We start from the raw sequence: 20,783 nt of genomic DNA, 5'->3' as shown, positions 1-20,783 counted from the left end.
TAGCGAATGACCAATACTCAAAAAGGTGCTCTCCTTTTAAGGAGACAAAACTCCTTCGGATCAACCTCCAGTGAGGAGCTAAGCCAATGAAACACAGATGTGAGCAAAAGATTAGCGGAACACCTCGAAAAAGGAGTCACCACTATCCTCTAAGCTCTAGATCGCCAATTGGCTATGTAAATAGTGCCATAAACTTTATGAAAAGGACACTAAGTCGCCCTATTTTTGGGTGAAGCTCTAGTGGAGTGGGAGCTTGGCCAAGAACCTCAAGGTGCACTTCTTAGGAAGTGGTCAAACTGTGTCAGATGTTTTAAAATTTTGGTGTCGGACATGTCTTCTTTGTTGTACCATCAGGGACAATTGTTCCTCAAAACACACAACAACAAGCACACATAGTGCAAACATGAGTCCTACTCACTGGAGCTCATTATAGAAGTGTCTTCACCACAAGGAACCAAGCTCTAGTTCTTCTCTATTCAAATGAGGGATTATGAGGAATAATGCTACTTTTCAATGAAAGTGCCACCAATGCATGTGCCTATGCATCACTACCATCCCACCTGGCTTGTTATGTTGTGGGAGGTGTTAAGGTAGATGCCATAGTTTCATAACTTGTATCACCATCCAAAGTATATGTACCATGATGTTGTGCTGGTAAGACATGATGTGCCTTAATGCTAATAACAACATTCCAAAGTCCTTTAGCAAACAATACATGGCACATCATATAGGACCAAAATGGGTAGTTGGTCCCATCAAGCTTATCCTTAAACGAGAAGCATGCCAAATACATCATTGCCTGTCATTCTGCCTAGGAATAACCAATCTTTGAAAGAGAATGTAAATATCCCAACTACTTGCAGATATTGTCAATGCCCACTGAATGCAACTAATATGCTACTAGTAGATCACTGTTGACATTAGGAGAAATATGGACTCTCCATTTTGCCCCTTAAGGAGTGAATAAAAAATGATTGGCCTGACCAATGAGAGGTGGGATTCTAGATTCATGTAACATGGATCTTTTTGTCATATCTTTGCCCAAATCTCTTAAGATAATAAAATAATAGAGCCCATATCTTTAAAAAATAGAGAAATGTCAGTTTCCATATCTTTCATGTCAGATGTACCTTGTGGTTATCACATGGAAGTTTGAAAACCGAATTTTATTTTTTTTCATTTTTTATGTTAAAATTTTACTTTCCCTCCTTTTGCATTTCACTAACTTTTCATTTTCCCCTCTTTTTTGGTGGAATTCAATTTCGCCATATCTTCTGCAACTCTGGTTCTTTCTTCATGAAATTTACAGTCATGTTGTTCTCCACCATAGCTCTCTCCTCCTAAAATTTCATCTCATTTGGACAAAACTTCTGTGAGTTTTGCCCGTTTTCTCGTATGAACTTTCTCTTCTCTGCACCACAGATAGCTATCTTGATGTGAACTGGCATAAAATTCTTGTGAGTAATTATCATATGTTTAGGGTTTGTCTATGTTTTGTCTTGATGTAAGTAATGATCATAGATCTAGGATTTGTTTATGTTTTGTCTTGATATGTTGTTGTTTATTTTCTCAGGAGCAAGATTGTGAGCAACAAGGTTGTGTAAATCAAAGCAGTAAATTGCTGTTTTTTTCTTGTTGTTTTAATCTTTATTTGTTGCTTTCAATCTTCTTTGCACAGTATTGATTTGGAGTGGCATAAAATACCACAGTAATGATCATAGGTTTAGGATTTGTTTATGTTTTCTCTTGATATGTTGTTGTTTATTTTCACAGGAGCAACAAGGTTGTGAGCAATAAGTTGCTATTTATTTTTTTAAATCTTTATTTGTTTATTATAATCTTTTTTGCATAGTAATGATTTCAAGTGGCATAAAATACAACAGTAATGATCATAAAATACAACAGTATTGATTTCAAGTGGCATAAAATACAACAGTTATGATCATAGGTTTAGGGTTTGTCTATGTGTTGTCTTGATGTGAGTAATGATCATAGGTTTAGGGTTTGTTACTGTTTTGTCTTGATGTTTTTATGTTTATTTTCATAGGAGCAACAAGGTTGTGTAAATCAAAGCAGTAAGTTGTTTATTTCTTGTTTTTTTAATCTTTATTTGTTGCTTACAATATAACACATATATTTATTGATCATGTAGTCTAGCTTTATTAATTTAGATGTCTTCAAGAAGGAGGAATATCAGTAATATTCACACATTGGAGGTGAGTGATGAAGGTAACTGGATCCCTGATCAGTACAATAAGCTAAATTGATTTTAATGCGACCAAGTACTCGTGGTGGTAATTTCAAGGTCAAGCTCAAAGATGTCACAGACCCCAACAAGCAATGAAAAGGTAGAACCATAGAGTTCAGGAGACGCACAAATGGTATGAGTACAATAACAGGAGGCTTTCATTTAACATGTTTGCACAAAGAGATTCAAGTGCATCATGATAAGACAAACTTTGTGCATTCTCTTCAAGTATAGGAGCTGGCGATTTCTACGAGGGGAGTGGCTCAGCTTGGACCAAGACATGCAAGATGGCACGCATTCACAGCACTCATTGATGTGTGAATATTCTTTGGGAGGGTCATGACCCTTTTAGCGTTAATGTAGAAAGTCATTGGCCCCTTAGTTTTCTGAGGCAAGAAATCCAACTCATGTCAAATGATCCTCCTTGTAATTTTTATTTTAAGTTAGATGGTAGGAAGGTTGGGAGTCGAAGTGAACATTGCAAAACATGCAAGCAGTGTGTTGCTCCACACATCCTTGAAATTGTAGAGTCCATGTAATTCTTATTCTTTCAAGTGAATACTAAAACTTGTTTCTCTAAAAGTGTTGTAAATTTAATTTTATTTTATTTTCATAAATTGTAGTGGTTTTTTTAAGTCTACTACGTTTCGAACCAATTAATATGTAAGAAAATAAAGATAAGTATAAGTAAGTACAATTGTAAATATAAGTATAAATATATATTTAAGTGTAAATAATAATATAATTAATTATCCTAAAAATATAAATATAATTTATAATTTCTTATATTTTAATGGTGTCATTAATTTTAAGTCTATGGATATAAGTATAAAAATAAATATGACTTTAAGTATATATTTAAGTGCAAATAATAATATAAGTAACTTTGTAAATGATAAAATATAATAATAATAATAATCATACGTAACAAGAAATAGAAGTATGATTTATTATTTATTATATTTTATTGAAGTATCCTTTATTTACTAAAGTATAAACATAAGGTATTAAAATAAATACAAGTTTATAGATATTTTAAGTATAATAATAAACATAAGTATAAATTGCATCCATCCAATCTTACGAAACCCAAAGTCATGACCCACCACTAGCTTCATTGAGTGCCATCACCTCCTCATGAAATTTAATGAAATAAATATTACTCCATTAAAATTTTAATAAAATATATATTACTTTATTAAAGTTTTAATGAAATAATATATAAAATTTTATTTATAAGTATAAGTAGGGGTTATTTTCATTCACTTCTATTGCATTCTCTATCTCTCACTTTCTATCCACCTTGCTTGTTGCTCCCTTTACTCCTTCACCATCATGGCTTCTCATCATGATTCGTTTGCACAGTGGATGAGTGAAACTTATAAGATTCCTCCCTCCATCTTTTGAGGTATACAGGTGTAAGAACCTCCCCTTTTGATCTTATAATTATTCCCCTCTCTGAAATAAAAGAAAGATCCTATTTTGGCCTAGAGAGAGAAAATATCTAGAGGGAGGTAATTCAAAATTGAGATATTTTTGGATATAAAAATCCTCCTAGTGTTTAAAACGATTTTCCCTGAAACAGAAATTCAAAAAGAACTTTCCAATGTGCAATTGAAATTAATTGAAAATAGGTTAAAAAGGACCTTATCCTGAGGGTTCAGATTTTCTCAAAATTTTGGATTAAGGTTCCTATGGACCAATAAGATTAATCCAAATGTAGGGAAGAGATAAATTGAATAATAAAAGAAAATCCCCCAAAAATGAGTAAATACTCACATAAGATGAAGAGTTGACTAAGGACAAGGTTATTAGTTATTATAAAAGAAGAGATGTTTAGAGGAAATGATGCATTTTTGACACCTCAGTGTGGGGAATTTCCCTCATGAAGGAGACGCCTATTTCACATGTGTGGATGAGTTATAAACTCACAAATAATGAGATATTTTCATCTCTCCTCTCTCATGTTCCATCTCTCCTCTCTCCTATTTCATCTCTCCTCTCCTGTTTCAACTAGATCTAAAAAGTAAGCTAAACTGACCTAAAAATGGTCATGCTTGGTTAGAGGCTCACTTTTTCCTATAAATAGAAGCCTCCCCCTTTGTAAAGGTTAATAGTGTTTTATGCACTATTACTCTTACTCCTCCCCAGAGCCAAAAACATTGAATTCTTTGATAATTCACTTGTTTTTGACTAATTCCTCTACAAAGAATTGGTGGCCACTCTTGATCCAAGCAAGAGTAGAACCCTTAATCCCTCAAGCCAAAGGAAAGCTCACAAAACTCCATGAAAGTTAGAAATTCTACTTTTTTTTTAAATTCTATTCTATGATTTTCTGATTTCTTGTTTTTTTTTAATGTGAAATTGGATGTTATGCCTTGATGAAAAGGCTTCTCCCTTCTCTTCATTAAGAATTTCAACCCTTCTTTATCCTAAAATGAGAAACAAACAAAACTTTTCCTATTGATTGCTCTTTAGAAGTGAAACTTAATTAGACTAGAGTGTTTTAATTCATCTTGGGGTAAATTCTAAGTAGATTTAGGATGTCAAAATTAAGAAATGGTCAGCCATAAAAAGGAGGTTATGGTGAAATTTTTTTAAATTTTGTGGAAATAAGTTTTATCTTTATGTTATTCAAAAAGAGTAATCCCCTCCGTTTGTGTATTCTAAAAGTGTTATTTTCATTCTATGTATAGAAAGATGCATAAAGGAATTTATTTTTATTTCAAAAGAGTTATTCTCATTAATTTTGATTTTATGCATAGAAAGATGCATAAAGGAATTTATTTTTATTTCAAAAGAGTTATTCTCATTAATTTTGATTTTATGCATAGAAAGATGCATAAAGGAATTTATTTTTATTTCAAAAGTGTTAGTCTCATTAAAATTGAATTTATGCATAGGAAGGATGCATAAAAGATTTATTTTCATTTCAAAAGTGTTATTCTCATTAAAATTGAATTTATGCATAGGAAGGATGCATAAAAGATTTATTTTTATTTCAAAAGTGTTATTCTCATTAAAATTGAATTTATGCATAGGAAGGATGCATAAAAGATTTATTTTTATTTCAAAAGTATTATTCTCATGAAAATTAAATTTATGCATAGAAAGATGCATGAAGGATTTAATTTTATTTCAAAAGTGTTATTTTCCTTAAATTTGAATTATGCATAAATAGATGCGTAGAGAATCTTTATATCAAAAATTAGATCTCTTAAATTCTATGTTTAAATTCGATGTGATAAGATAAGGTGTGAATTAGATAGATGTGAATGAATGGATGGATGGATATGATGTGAATTAGATAGATGGGAATGAATGGATAGATGGATGTGATGTGAATAGAAGTGATGAGAATATGAGGTGAATAGATGTGATGAGATAAGATGTGAATAGATGTGATGAGAATATGATGTGAATAGATGTGATGAGATAAGATGTGAATCAGATAGATGATTGGATAGATGTGATGTGAATAGAAGTGATGAGAATATGAGGTGAATAGATGCGATGAGATAAGATGTGAATCAGATAGATGATTGGATAGATGTGATGTGAATAGAAGTGATGAGAATATGAGGTGAATAGATGTGATGAGATAAGATGTGAATCAGATAGATGATGATTGGATGGATGGATGTGATGTGATGTGAATCAGATAGATGGGAATGAATGAATGGATGGATGTGATGTGAATAGAGATGATGAGAATGTGAGGTGAATAGATGTGATGAGATAAGATGTGAATTAGATAGAAAATGATTGGATGGATAGATGTGATGTGAATTAGATAGATGCGAATGGATGGATGGATGTGATGTGAATAGAGGTGAATAGATGTGATGAGATAAGATGTGAATCAGATAGATGATGAATGAATAAATGAGATGTGATGTCATGTGAATCAGAATGTAAATGAATGATATGGGATGTGAGTGAATGTATGTGATGATAATGAATGTGAATGTGTATATGAGGAATGGATGTGAATGAGTATGTGAAAGAATGGATAAGGATGTGTATGAGAAAAATGGATGTGAATGTGTATGTAAAGAATGGATATAGATGTGTATGTGAAAGAATGTGATGTGACGTAAAGAGATGAGATGTGACATGAATATATGTGGATGTGAAGTGATAGTAGATATGAATGTATGGATAGATGCGAGTAGTCGTACATGAGAAAAATTGGATGGATGTGGATGAATGAGATGAGATGTGTATGAATGAGATATGATGTGGATAGAAGTGATGTGATATAATGGTGATGAGAATGAATGTGATGGATATGAATGACAGTGAATGTGATGGATATGAATGAATGTGATGTGATGGGATGTGAATCGGGATAGATGTGAATGAATGAGATATGTATAAATGAGATATGATGTGGATAGAAGTGATGTGATATAATGGTGATGAGATATGATGTGGATAGAAGTGATGTGATATAATGGTGATGAGAATGAATGTGATGGATATGAATGAAAGTGAATGTGATGGATATGAATGAATGTGATGTGATGGGATGTGAATCGGGATAGATGTGAATGAATGAGATGTGTATGAATGAGATATGATGTGGATAGAAGTGATGTGATATAATGGTGATGAGAATGAATGTGATGGATATGAATGAAAGTGAATGTGATGGATATGAATGAATGTGATGTGATGAAATGGTGATGAGAATGAATGTGATGGATACGAATGAATGTGATGTGATGGGATGTGAATTGGGATAGATGTGAATGCATGAGATGTGAGGTAAAACGAATGAGATGTGATGTGAGTGAATGTAATGTGGTCTGAATGGATAAGATGTGAATGAATGTGATGTGATGAGATGTGAATATGGGTAGATGTGAGTGGATGAGATCTGATGAGGTTAAATTGAGGAAAGATGAGATGAGATGAAAATGATGAGATTGGATGAGAATAGGAATACTTATGAAATGGTTGTGGAATTAATTAATGTGGTTTGATGTGGAGCAATGTGGAAAGACGAGAGTTCGTTATAGAAACTGTATTTTTGAACTGTTTTTAAATGACTGTTTTATGTCAAGAATGCTAGAGAAGCATTTTGACTGTCTTGTGAATGAGGTCGTGGAGACCTAATCTGATAAAGTTGCAACAGCTGACGGAGAGTCATTGGAGAACGTCTCGCGTAGCAAGGTCGGCCGAGGTCTTGACCAGCCTCGGTTCGATTAAAATGGTGAGCTTCCGGTACGGTGGATGAGGGACCAAGGAAGCGGCTTATGAGTGAAGCGCTAGGTCCCCTACGAAGGATCCTAGAGAGTGCTGACCATACGGTGCTGGGGCTTTGGGTCGCCGAGCGACGATACCCACACGTGCGTCGTGAAAGATATTGGAACAAGGAGTAAGAGTTGTTTTCTGAATTCGGGCATGGATCAACAGATGAGTCCATGGCTCTTTTATATGGATCCGTTGGTTGATCTTGCTGATCTTCAACGGAGATTCCATTTTGTTATGTGAATATGTTGCCGGTTACTATGAACTAGGAACTATCGAAAAGGCCCCTAAGTGGATAGGTGGTGAGCGTTCTGGTTGCCAATGATGCCATAGGTACACCGATTAAGGAATGATTGGAAATAAAGATTTAACCGGAGATTTTGAGGATTATGATCAGTGACACAATGGTTTCATTAAATGATTGTTTTTAAAGATAGCTCATTCTGTGAAAAAGACAATTTCATATTGGGTGTGTAAGTGGTGTGACTAGTTTTAAGTTTGCAAGAATATCTGGCTAGGGGGCCTGGAAACTCTTTTCCTTGGTACCCGGGACAAAACCTAACCAAATTCTTAATTGGATCCCATCACTACAGTGGTTGGGCGGTTGGCTAACGCACGGGATTGGATGGGGTTAGGTTGGACTGATGGATCCCTAAATTGAGACTCAATTCTGTTATGGTACGATAGATGAAGTAAATCCTGGACAAAAATTGTTATATGGAAAAGAATCAACGGCTGTGCCTCTCAATGAGGAAAAAAGTGTTGGTCTCTATGATCCAAGTGCAATCTTTTTCTTAATCTGACTATGGGACTTATGGGTTCGGTCAGATCAGTTCAGTTAGTTAAGGCTTTTGACTACGTTAGAGAAAAGTTATCCTGGAGGAATTGCCCGTGCTTTCCGCGCAAGGGAAGTTTTTTCCGGGTCAGTTTTGGAAGAACCGATGGATTAGTCTCTTGTCCCGGATATCCGTGGCGAGGCTCCGAGTGTGGGACCCTGCCCCGTGCAAGAAGTGCTACTTCCACTGCTAGCACCCTGAATTCGTTGCATGGTGGGGACAGAGATCTTACAGCTAGTATCTGAGCGAATTGGCTAATGAGGATCAACCGAGAAGCCAAAAATGTCAAAAATTTATGAAGAAGCAGTAAAAGATTGTAATTGCATGATAAAATTCATACAAAGTGTTATTCAGACTGAAATTCATAAATTAGTAATTGGGTCTTCAAATGGAAGTACCGCAATTGCATGGAATCCCTAACTTGCTCGAGGCCTAGACATGATGGTATTTACCTTATAATTCCAAGGATCGTGACTACCTGTATATACCGAGGGTATAACTGTAGCTCTTTACTGGCAGTATATACGAGTAAATCTAAGACTTAAAATTATAAGCATAAATGCTATCCAGATGATGAATTCGAATGTGGCTGATATATACGAGTAAATCTAAGACTTGAAATTATAAGCATAAATGCTATCCAGATGATGAATTCGAATGTGGTTGATATGATTTTTAAATTCTGGAAGAGAACTGATGAGTTAATTTGGATTCTGATTGAAAAATAATGACTCCTGAATTTTGATTGAAATGTAATAAGTTGAGCAAAACCATAATGAGGATGAATGGGACGAGTCCCTGTGTGTTGATATTCGTAATTGGAATGACGATATTGACTTCAGCAAATCACTATGAGATTAGTGGATTGTGCTGATAGATTGCTACTGTTAACTCTTGACCCAGTGGATCAAGTTAAGGGATGTCAAATTAAAAATCTGTATAATTGAAAATTCCCATGGACTGTTTAGATAGAAAGTTCGGTCTAATGGACCATTATTGTAATAAGGATTTGAATGTTATAATTTGAGTGAATTGTTATCTAATGACGAGTTCTATATAAGGGATCTTTGTCCCAGGATTCTGTTGGGTTCACTAGACTATAAGGAACCCCAGAATCAGTTGGATCTTAAGGAAAAGAGTTATCCTCTAATTTTGCGAGATGAGGACATCTCGCGTTTTTTAAGTGGGGTAGGATGTAAGATTCCTCCCTCCAGCTTTTGAGGTGTACAGGTGTAAGAACCTCCCCTTTTGATCTTATAATTATTCCCCTCTCTGAAATAAAAGAAAGATCCTGTTTGGCCTAGAGAGAGAAAATGTCTAGAGGGAGGTAATTCAAAATTGAGATATTTTTGGATATAAAAATCCTCCTAATGTTTAAAACGATTTCCCCTAAAACAGAAATTCAAAAAGAACTTTCCAATGTGCAATTGAAATTAATTGAAAATAGGTAAAAAGGACCTTGTCCAGATTTTCTAAAAATTTTGGATTAAGGTTCCTATGGACCAATAAGATTAATCCAAATGTAGGGAGGAGATAAATTAAAGAATAAAATAAAATCCCCCAAAATGGAGTAAATACTCACATAGGATGAAGAGTTGACTAAGGACAAGGTTATTAATTTTAAAAAAAAATATTTAGAGGAAATGATGCATTTTTGACACCTCAGTGTGGGGAATTTCCTTCATGAAGGAGGCGCCTATTTCAAATGTGTGGATGAGTTATAAACTCATAAATAATGAGATATTTTCATCTCTCCTCTCTCCTGTTTCAACTAGATCCAAAAAGTAAGCTAAACTGACCTAAAAATGGTCAAAAAGTGACCAAACTGATCTAGAAAATTCTAGAATCAGTTTGCTTGGTTAGAGGCTCACTTTTTCCTATAAATAGAAGCCTCCCCCTTGGTAAAGGTTAATAGTGTTTTATGCACTGTTACTCTACTCCTCCCCAGAGCCAAAAACATTGAATTCTTTGATAATTCACTTGTTTTTTACTAATTCCTCTACAAAGAATTGGTGGCCACTCTTGATCCAAGCAAGAGTAGAACCCTCAATTCCTCAAGCCAAAGGAAAGCTCACAAAACTCCATGAAAGTTAGAAATTCTATTTTTTTTAATTCTATTCTATGGTTTTCTGATTTCTTGTTTTTTTTAATGTGAAATTGGATGTTATGCCTTGATGAAAAGGCTTCTCCCTTCTCTTCATTAAGAATTTCAACCCTTCTTTATCCTAAAATGAGAAACAAACAAAACTTTTCCTATTGATTGCTCTTTAGAAGTGAAACTTAATTAGACTAGAGTGTTTTAATTCATCTTGGGGTAAATTCTAAGTAGATTTAGGATGTCAAAATTAAGAAATGGTCAGCCATAAAAAGGAGGTTATGGTGAAATTTTTTTAAATTTTGTGGAAATAAGTTTTATCTTTATGTTATTCAAAAAGAGTAATCCCCTCCGTTTGTGTATTCTAAAAGTGTTATTTTCATTCTATGTATAGAAAGATGCATAAAGGAATTTATTTTTATTTCAAAAGAGTTATTCTCATTAATTTTGATTTTATGCATAGAAAGATGCATAAAGGAATTTATTTTTATTTCAAAAGAGTTATTCTCATTAATTTTGATTTTATGCATAGAAAGATGCATAAAGGAATTTATTTTTATTTCAAAAGTGTTATTCTCATTAAAATTGAATTTATGCATAGAAAGGATGTATAAAGGAATTTATTTTTATTTCAAAAGCGTTATTCTCATTAAAAATTGAATTTATGCATAGGAAGGATGCATAAAAGATTTATTTTTATTTCAAAAGTGTTATTCTCATTAAAATTGAATTTATGCATAGGAAGATGCATAAAAGATTTATTTTTATTTCAAAAGTGTTATTCTCATTAAAATTGAATTTATGCATAGGAAGGATGCATAAAAGATTTATTTTTATTTCAAAAGTGTTATTCTCATTAAAATTGAATTTATGCATTATAGGAAGGATGCATAAAAGATTTATTTTTATTTCAAAAGTGTTATCCTCATTAAAATTGAATTTATGCATAGAAAGATGCATAAAGGATTTAATTTTATTTCAAAAGTGTTATTTTCCTTAAATTTAAATTATGCATAAATAGATGCGTAGAGAATCTTTATATCAAAAATTAGATTTCTCTTAAATTCTATGTTTAAATTCTATGATAGATGTGATGAGATAAGGTGTGAATTAGATAGATGTGAATGAATGGATGGATGGATGGATATGACGTGAATTAGATAGATGGAAATGAATGGATGGATGGATGTGATGTGAATAGAAGTGATGAGAATATGAGGTGAATAGATGTAATGAGATAAGATGTGAATCAGATAGATGATTGGAAAGATGTGATGTGAATAGAAGTGATGAGAATATGAGGTGAATAGATGTGATGAGATAAGATGTGAATCAGATAGATGATGATTGGATGGATGGATGTGATGTGAATCAGATAGATGGGAATGAACGAATGGATGGATGTGATGTGAATAGAGATGATGAGAATGTGAGGTCAATAGATGTGATGTGAATTAGATAGATGATGATTGGATGGATAGATGTGATGTGAATTAGATAGATGCGAATGGATGGATGGATGTGATGTGAATAGAGGTGAATAGATGTGATGAGATAAGATGTAAATCAGATAGATGATGAATGAATAGATGAGATGTGATGTCATGTGAATCAGAATGTAAATGAACGATATGGGATGTGAGTGAATGTATGTGATGATAATGAATGTGAATGTGTATGTGAGGAATGGATGTGAATGAGTATGTGAAAGAATGGATAAGGATGTGTATGAGAAGAATGTATGTGAATGTGTATATAAAGAATGGATATAGATGTGTATATGAAAGAATGTGATGTGACGTAAAGAGATGAGATGTGACATGAATATATGTGGATGTGAAGTGATAGACATGAATGTATGGATAGATGCGAGTAGTCATACATGAGAACGATTGGATGGATGTGGATGAATGAGATGAGATGTGTATGAATGAGATATGATGTGGATAGAAGTGATGTGATATAATGGTGATGAGAATGAATGTGATGGATATGAATGAAAGTGAATGTGATGGATATGAATAAATGTGATGTGATGGGATGTGAATCGGGATAGATGTGAATGAATGAGATATGATGTGGATAGAAGTGATGTGATATAATGGGGATGAGAATGAATGTGATGGATATGAATGAATGTGATGTGATGGGATGTGAATCGGGATAGATGTGAATGAATGAGATGTGTATGAATGAGATATGATGTGGATAGAAGTGATGTGATATAATGGTGATGAGAATGAATGTGATGGATATGAATGAAAGTGAATGTGATGGATATGAATGAATGTGATGTGAATTGGGATAGATGTGAATGAATGAGATGTGAGGTAAAACGAATGAGATGTGATGTGAGTGAATGTGATGTGGTCTGAATGGATGAGATGTGAATGAATGTGATGTGATGAGATGTGAATATGGGTAGATGTGAGTGGAATTAATTAATGTGGTTTGATGTGGAGCAATGTGGAAAGACGAGAGTTCGTTATAGAAACTGTATTTTTGAACTGTTTTTAAATGACTGTTTTATGTCAAGAATGATGGAGAAGCCTTTTGACCATCTTGTGAATGAGGTCGTGGAGGCCTAATCTGATAAAGTTGCAACAGTTGACGGAGAGTCATTGGAGGATGTCTCGCGTAGCAAGGTCGGCCGAGGTCTTGACCAGCCGATTAAAATGGTAAGCTTCTGGTACGGTGGATGAGGGACCAAGGAAGTAGCCTATGAGTGAAGCGCTAGGTCACCTGCGAAGGATCCTAGAGGGTGCTGACCATACGGTGCTCGTCGAGGTGACGGTACCCACGTGTGCATCGTGGAAGATATTGGAACAAGGAGTAAGAGTTGTTTTCGGAATTCGGGCATGGATCTGGTTGATTGACCTTGCTGGTCCTCAACGGATGAGTCCATGGCTCTTTTATATGGATCCGTTGGTTGATCTTGATGATCTTCAATGGAGATTCCATTTTGTTATGTGAATATATTGCCAGTTACTATGAGCTAGGAACTATCAAAAAAGCCCATGAGTAGTGGACAGGTGGTGAGCGTTCTGGTTACCAATGATGCCATAGGTACACCGATAAAGGAATGATTGGAAATAAAGATTTAACCGGAATGATTGTTTTTAAAGATAGCTCATTCTGTGAAAAAGGCAATTTCATATTAGGTGTGTAAGTGGTGTGACTAGTTTTAAGTTTGCATGAATATCCGGCTAAGGGGCTTGGGAACTCTTTTCCCTGGTACCTGGGACAAAACCTAACCAAAATCTTAATTGGATCCCATCACTACAGTGGTTGGGCGGTTGGCTAACCCACGGGATTGGATGGGGTTAGGCTGGACTGATGGATCCCTAAATTGAGACTCAATTTTGTTATGGTACGATAGATGAAGTAAATCCCGGACAAAAATTGTTGTATAGAAAAGAATCAACGGCTGTGCCTCTCAATGAGGAAAAAAGCGTTGGTCTCTATGATCCAAGTGCGATCCAAGTGCAATCTTTTCCCTGATCTGACTATGGGACTTACGGGTTCGGTCAGATCAGTTCAGTTAGTTAAGGCTTTTGACTACGTTAGAGAAAAGTTATCCTGGAGGAATCACCCGTGCTTTCCGGGCAAGGGAAGTTTTTTTCAGGTTAGTTTTGGAAGAACCGATGGATTAGTCTCTTGTCTGGATCTCCGTGGGCGAGGCCCTGAGTGTCGGACCCTACCCCACGCAAGAAGTGCTACTTCTGCTGCTAGCACCCCTAAATTCGTTGCGCGGCGGGGACCGAGATCTTACAAAACTCGTTTACGGTCAGATGTGGGACCAAATTTACCCTAGGTTTTGTCAGTGTTGAGCTAGAGAATATATTTAGAGCCCGATAGCTCAGTGCTTGCATTTTTTTACGCGAGATGTGATGATATCACATCTTTTATCCCTAACTCCACTGCTCAGTGGATACCCCTAGAGTTCCTCTTCTCTATGAAGAGTGGTGACAACCATAGAAAGGTTGTGCAAAGAGCACTTGCACATGTTCCTCCCCTTCTGATCTACCTCTGTGCCCCTCACTTTTGACGAGGCAAACTCGATCGATCTCATCGAGCAGGATATTGCCTTTGCTATTTATATATTATGCTCTGATTTTGAAGAGGAGAATGATGAGGAGCCACTGCTGCCTCTTCTCACCTATGAAGAGAAGGAGCCATAGGAGACAGTCCTGGACAAGCAAGAAGAGGAGGCACATAGCTTGTCTTTGGACTTGTCGACTATCCACCAAGAGGAAGCCCATCCTACTGAGAATGCAAAACTTGTATCATTGAGTGCCATCACTATAGATGGTGTTGAGTACTAGCTCATGCAGGATGTCCTTGAGGTCTTGGATTTGAGAGGGAGGAAGAGCTCTACTGCCACCTTGTCCGGGATGTTGATGAAGACCTCATTGACTTTGACATTGTGGATGTCCCTCCACAAGTATCTGAGATTGGCCGATATGATGGCACGAGCATGGATGATGTCTCTGCAATCATCCACATCCAAAGAAGTGCTGCAGAAGCTGCTCCTGAGTATGATATGTCAGCTGCAGAATTTGAGAGGTTGCAGGAGGAGCTCTTTGGACCTCGATCACGCATTGACCTCTCGAACCCTGTACATGGTTATAGAGCGATCCCTGAGGTAGACCTAGATGCACCGGGCGTTAAACTGAATGATGAGGCTGAGAAGGTATGTAAATTATTATTTTTTTAAATCTTCCTGTAAATTTCGGTGTGGGGCCTCAGGGGCCTGGGGACCACACAGACAATTTCAACTCATTTGAAAATTATTTTTTCATGCAATTGTATTTTTTAATAATTTTTGATATTTTATTTTTGCATGCAAATATTTTCTTCAAGAAATTGTCTATGTCGATGAGTTTGCATCAAGAGTTAGTGGAACAAGGGGTGGCGGAGGAAGAGTCCAGGATGCAGCGTTGAAGGAGTATATTGGCAAAATCTTCCAAGATATCATTGTCTTTCACAAAGTATGCTCCCCTGATGGGGACAAATCTCTCTCATGAAGATCAAGGCTTTAATAAAGGGTGTTGTATTCAAGTCCATGTCTGTGAAATCAAGCTTAGAGAAGGTCGTGCTTGGTGAAGCGCTCCAAGCTCCTGTATTTGTTCGAAGCTCAGCGTGGAGGGAAGATTCATTCACTAGTTGGCCTAGGCCTTGCTACTAGGAGGATTGATCTTCATGCTATCCAGCTCGAGCTCGAAGGAAATTTTGTTGTAATTCCTTTGCTTAAACCTCCTACTAACTCTGCTGAGTTTAGGATTTTTGTACTTGCTTCTATGTCATGATGTAACAGTTTCTATATTAATAAAAATATATTTTTAAAGTTTTATTGTATTCGTGCGATCAACAAATAATACAATTATTTTTTGAAGTTTTGTTGTATTTGTGCGATTAATAAATAATATAATTTTATTAATTTAAAATTGAAATCACAATACAATTATGATTGCCAGATATAATCACAAAAATACAATCGAAGACACTTGGCAAGGATTTAAAAAAATATATTTTCATTAAGTAAAGCATTTACATCATAATCACATGAGATTATATCGTGAAATATATATGAGATTATCCTAAATCCTAAACTGTGGCTCATCATAATCTTCCCTCCACTTCCGCATAGTAGAACTAGGCACATATCTTTGTCAGTGATGGTGACTCTCTTGGCATGGACTGCTGCGTATATTGTCACCATATATGTCCACCAAAAAAGCTTCAGCCTCTTGAAGAGCTTCCAGAGCTACTGCTATCCATCGTGTGGGAGCCTCACTATTGCCGACCCAACGATGCCATCGAGATAGCCGACTCAAGCTCAAGTCATCCATAATCTCCCTAATGAGGCGATGAAAAGGCCTCCTCGGGATCAGAAGGTCTGTCGTCTTTTGATACTTTCTAATTTCTTGAAGAGCGATAGTGCCAAGTCTCCATCAACGTTTGCGATATGTGGGCGGTGGCGGGGGCCTGACCTTCATGGGATCAACCCGCTTGTGGCAGTTTGCTTGTTGTGAGCCATGTTCTTGAAGCTCATTAAGCTTCAAAACAAATTGAAGTTTACCTCTGCACTCTTCGATAGACTCGTGTAGAACTTTACCATTGCTGCTTGTAGCTTGCATACATTCAATACAAAGTTATTGTCTACATGCAATTTGAAGGGCACGTCCTTTGATCCAGACTTAAGCATCTGTGTACGTTCCAAATGCATTGGCTCGATAGGTGGTCCTACAATAAAATAATAGGTGAATCTCTTTTAAAAACAATATAAAGAGATCTCCTTGATTTTACAAGAGCTAACATTATAACATTATTTTAGAACCTTTTTCTAGAGAGAGAGAGAAGTGAAAGAAACCCCTTAAGGGGCAAAATGGTGGAGAGTCCATATTTCTCCTAATGTGATGGAAACCTACAATATGTATGAAAAATTACAGTGTATTGTGAAAATGATACTTAGTAGGAATGTAAAAATTGATGATAATGTTGACCATAAGATGAGCTCAAAGATGCGATGTCAAAGATGACGATGTCACTATCTGCACACCAACAAATGTTATTATGGTTGTGTAGAAAATCCAAAATCAAACTAAAACAATTCGAGCTGACACTCTCCTAGGACGCCTATGAAAGCCTTATAGCATGCGAACAAGCCTCAAAACATGCCCGCACTCCCTTTGAAATGCATAAAATTTTTATTAACATAGTTAACAACTCACTCTAGGGAATACCACCTAAGAGAATAGCTCAATCTGAGACAATCAAAAGAGAAACTCTAGGATAAGATGACAAGGGGGTGAGAGTTAAGAGAACTTGCTCTAATACCAATTGTTAGAGGAGTGGAGATCAATGTAGCAACACATACATAGATGCAGCAAGCAAGGAGAGATAGATGGAAGCACAACACCCAAAGTAGATTGATGAGAATGAGTGAAGTACAAGTGAAGTGACATGATAAGGTCACTTACACACTCATAAGAGTGTGTATATATGATCGGGGAAAAAACCTCCTAAAGAGGAAAAAAGTACCGCGGCCCATTATTAGCCTACATCCACACATCACTACTATATAAATGCTACAACAATTCCCAATTTATGACCATCGACGATTGTTATGAAGCTGAATTTTATATTAGAGTTAAACTTGCATCCAACAAGTTTTATGTGATCCCCCGTAGGTAGAGCATCATCCTTTTGGGAGGGAATGTATTATAGCCACTGATTGTGTAGTAAAATAACCGCAACACTCGAGCTTCCCCATGGAATATTTACCATACCCTTGGTGGATGAGGGCACCCTGCACCTATCAATATCCCAAGCCTCGTCCTCCACTTACAAGTCATCACCTTAGGTAACCCCTAACACTTAGCACTCCTCTCGTCTCCCCTTGCCTCCTCTTACCTCACCGTGTCTAGCACCCTTGAGATCCAAAACCTACAGTGAAGATGAAGACCACCCCCTAAACCTCAACCTCAACAACCCTTTCAAAGAGATCACCAAGAAGAAGTTGGTACCCAAGAGAATACTTGCACAACAAGCCTTTGTAACCATGCCATCAAATGCTAGACCAAAGATGAATTGGAGACCAAAAGCCATGCCTCCAATGCCAACCCAAAAGCTTAAGTAGGAATGGGTTCCACCTCAACTTATGACCTCCAAAGAAGTTGGAGTTTATGGACACGCTAAGCAGCAAGAGGCAATTCCTTGCCCATGTGCAATGGCCTTACCTATCTATGTTCTCATCACAGAAGAGCTACCAATGATGGTGCAAAACCCCAAAAGCTTAAGCAAGAATGGGTTCCACCTCAACTTATGACCTTTAGAGAAGTTGGAGGAGTTCGTGGACACGCTAAGCAGCAAGAGGCGATTCCTTGCCCATGTGCAATGGCCTTACCTATCTATGTTCTCATCATAGAAGAGCTACCAATGATGGTGCAAACCCCCAAAAAGTGTTGTGCACACTTCTGTAGCACGTTCAAGCAACCCCAAGGCTCAAAACAATCATCATGACCCAACAACACACTCGTATGTGGCATGCCACAACACACCAACTCGTAGGCTAGAACCCAAAGGACAAATCTCAATCAAGCGTGCTAGCAAAGTTGGCATCATTAATGGCAAGGCTAATCCACAAGTCTAGATTCATAAGCGTGTGGAGCTAGGACTTATAAGTGCTTTGCAACTCTACATGACGACAAGTTTAAATACAATCTTGGTAACACTGTGGTCTACAGCAAGCTATTCATTGAATCTTTGAAAGCATGGTTGTAACACAAATGCCAAAGTTTTTTCAATGCTTTGTAAGCTAAAATTTACGATGACTTGGAAATTTTAAATTATGTTAGCTTGATCCTTTTGTCGGTCGAACTTGCTATGGAAATGTTTTTTTTGACATGCATTTTTTTCGTAGAGCTTTTCAAAAAATAGCCAACTTTTGGTCTCCTCATGTGGCCAATGTGAGAAAGTGGTTTTTCCCTGTTCTACATGTGGTATGTGAATATTATAATGTTACTAATAGTAAGATTTAGGAAAAAAGGAAGTTGGTCTCTTTCATGCAATAAATGGTCCGTAACATAGCAAAATACGCCATGTATACCTTGATATACAATAGACCATCTCTCACATAGCATACACATCTCTCTACAAGTAATGCTCATGTTGGCCATGCTATATATACATGCTAGTCATGTTACCACACTCAATCATGTTGGTTCACTCCATAATAGTTGTCCATTTCTAACTGTTTCTTTGCAGATCCAACATCTAACACAACACTGAACCCTGCAATTGAGACTTAATTCTCACTAATCACACTCCCAAATCACTAATCAAAGTTGAAAAGAACACAATACTTGGAAGCCTCACACTTTGTGAGTGCGGAAATCCCATCCATAATTAAGCTAATGAACAAACTAAGCACTCAAATCCAAACCCTACTCCAAGTACAATACATAAGCTCTCCATGGCTCACGGCTCCATCTTCACACTTTCCAAGAGGAAGAAGCAAGAGGTAAGATAGCTCATTTTCACTTTTTATACTGACCACCCATATGCTCCCTCCCAATGAATGGATATCCTCATTCCAACTCCCTTATTTGACCGACCTCTTGCACATTGATGTGCCCCTTTGTCTGGTCCTCTTTCGCCCTTCTCCACACCTCGTTTGTTGTCCGGTCCTCTTTCACACTTGTTCATGGTCATGTCTTACACTAAATCTAGCACACATTCCCATGCTTCTTGCATCCACTTATCACACATACATATAGATTTTGGGTACCAAAATGATTGCTCACTCTAGTAAAAAACCTTACATATCTCCATCAAAAGGTCACATATAGAATGTATGTCTTGTAGTAGAGTACTAATTGGTTTTGCTAGTTATAGGCAATGTTGGTGCTACTGGGAATGATGCTAGTAAAATTTGCACTTCCTTGTTATCACTTCTCCTTCCAAACATATTTCTTCCAAGAGTGTTGTTGTAGCTAGTCATACATGCCCTTGCCATCCATGCTAGTCCCCCCTCTTCTCATCTCATGTTCTCAATTACGAGTTTACCTTAGCTTCAACTTTTCACTTTGAGTCTAGTTGTTGCCAATGTCTCTTTAATCTTCAATGTTAAATTTTAGCCTTTGGCTTTTATCATTTATTTTAAAAGAAAATTGCTATCATAGAGCAATTTTTTCAAAAGAACAAATAATATCCGCAACCCTTCACTCACAGACTTTAACCTTATTTCATGTTTTAGGGAAAGAAAAAACTAGTAAATAGTAGTTTTTCTTTTTTCAAAAAAAAAATAAAAAAAAGGAAATTGTGGACACCTTAATAAATAGAACAAGGTGCACAAGATAGGTCTACGGGGTTCCTGGGGGGACTGGTTAATTGGAAAATTGACTGGATTAGAGGGGGCAATTGATGTTCCTGGTTAGATATACTTGTTTGTGAGAAATTTAGATCTCTAGAAACTGTCTGGTATTTCAAAAGGGCTTAACATAAGGATTAGATGATGTTGACTTGATGTATAGTTGTGTGCATTATTGTTGGTCTATATACTATGTGAATAAGATGAATGATAACACATTTGTGGAGTTGGTGCAGTCGTTACAAACTGGAATAGCATGAGCCACTCACAAGATGATCGGATAGTTGTATATCCTAGGGCATGTGGCACGTATATGTAGAGAAATATTTGAAGGAGTTGGTGTCACACAGTAATAGCAAAGTTGGATTGCCAAAGCTTGGGCCAAAAACACAGAGGTGGTATCTGAAGGAGAAACAACCAGCACACCTTCCTAGCATTGAAAGAGAACCCAATTGGACAGAGGCCTGATGTGAA

Source organism: Cibotium barometz, chromosome 48, assembly GCF_041138505.1.
Source record: "Cibotium barometz isolate CiBa-2024 chromosome 48, ASM4113850v1, whole genome shotgun sequence".
In the NCBI taxonomy this organism is placed as follows: domain Eukaryota; kingdom Viridiplantae; phylum Streptophyta; class Polypodiopsida; order Cyatheales; family Cibotiaceae; genus Cibotium; species Cibotium barometz.
This window is presented reverse-complemented; position numbering follows the sequence as displayed.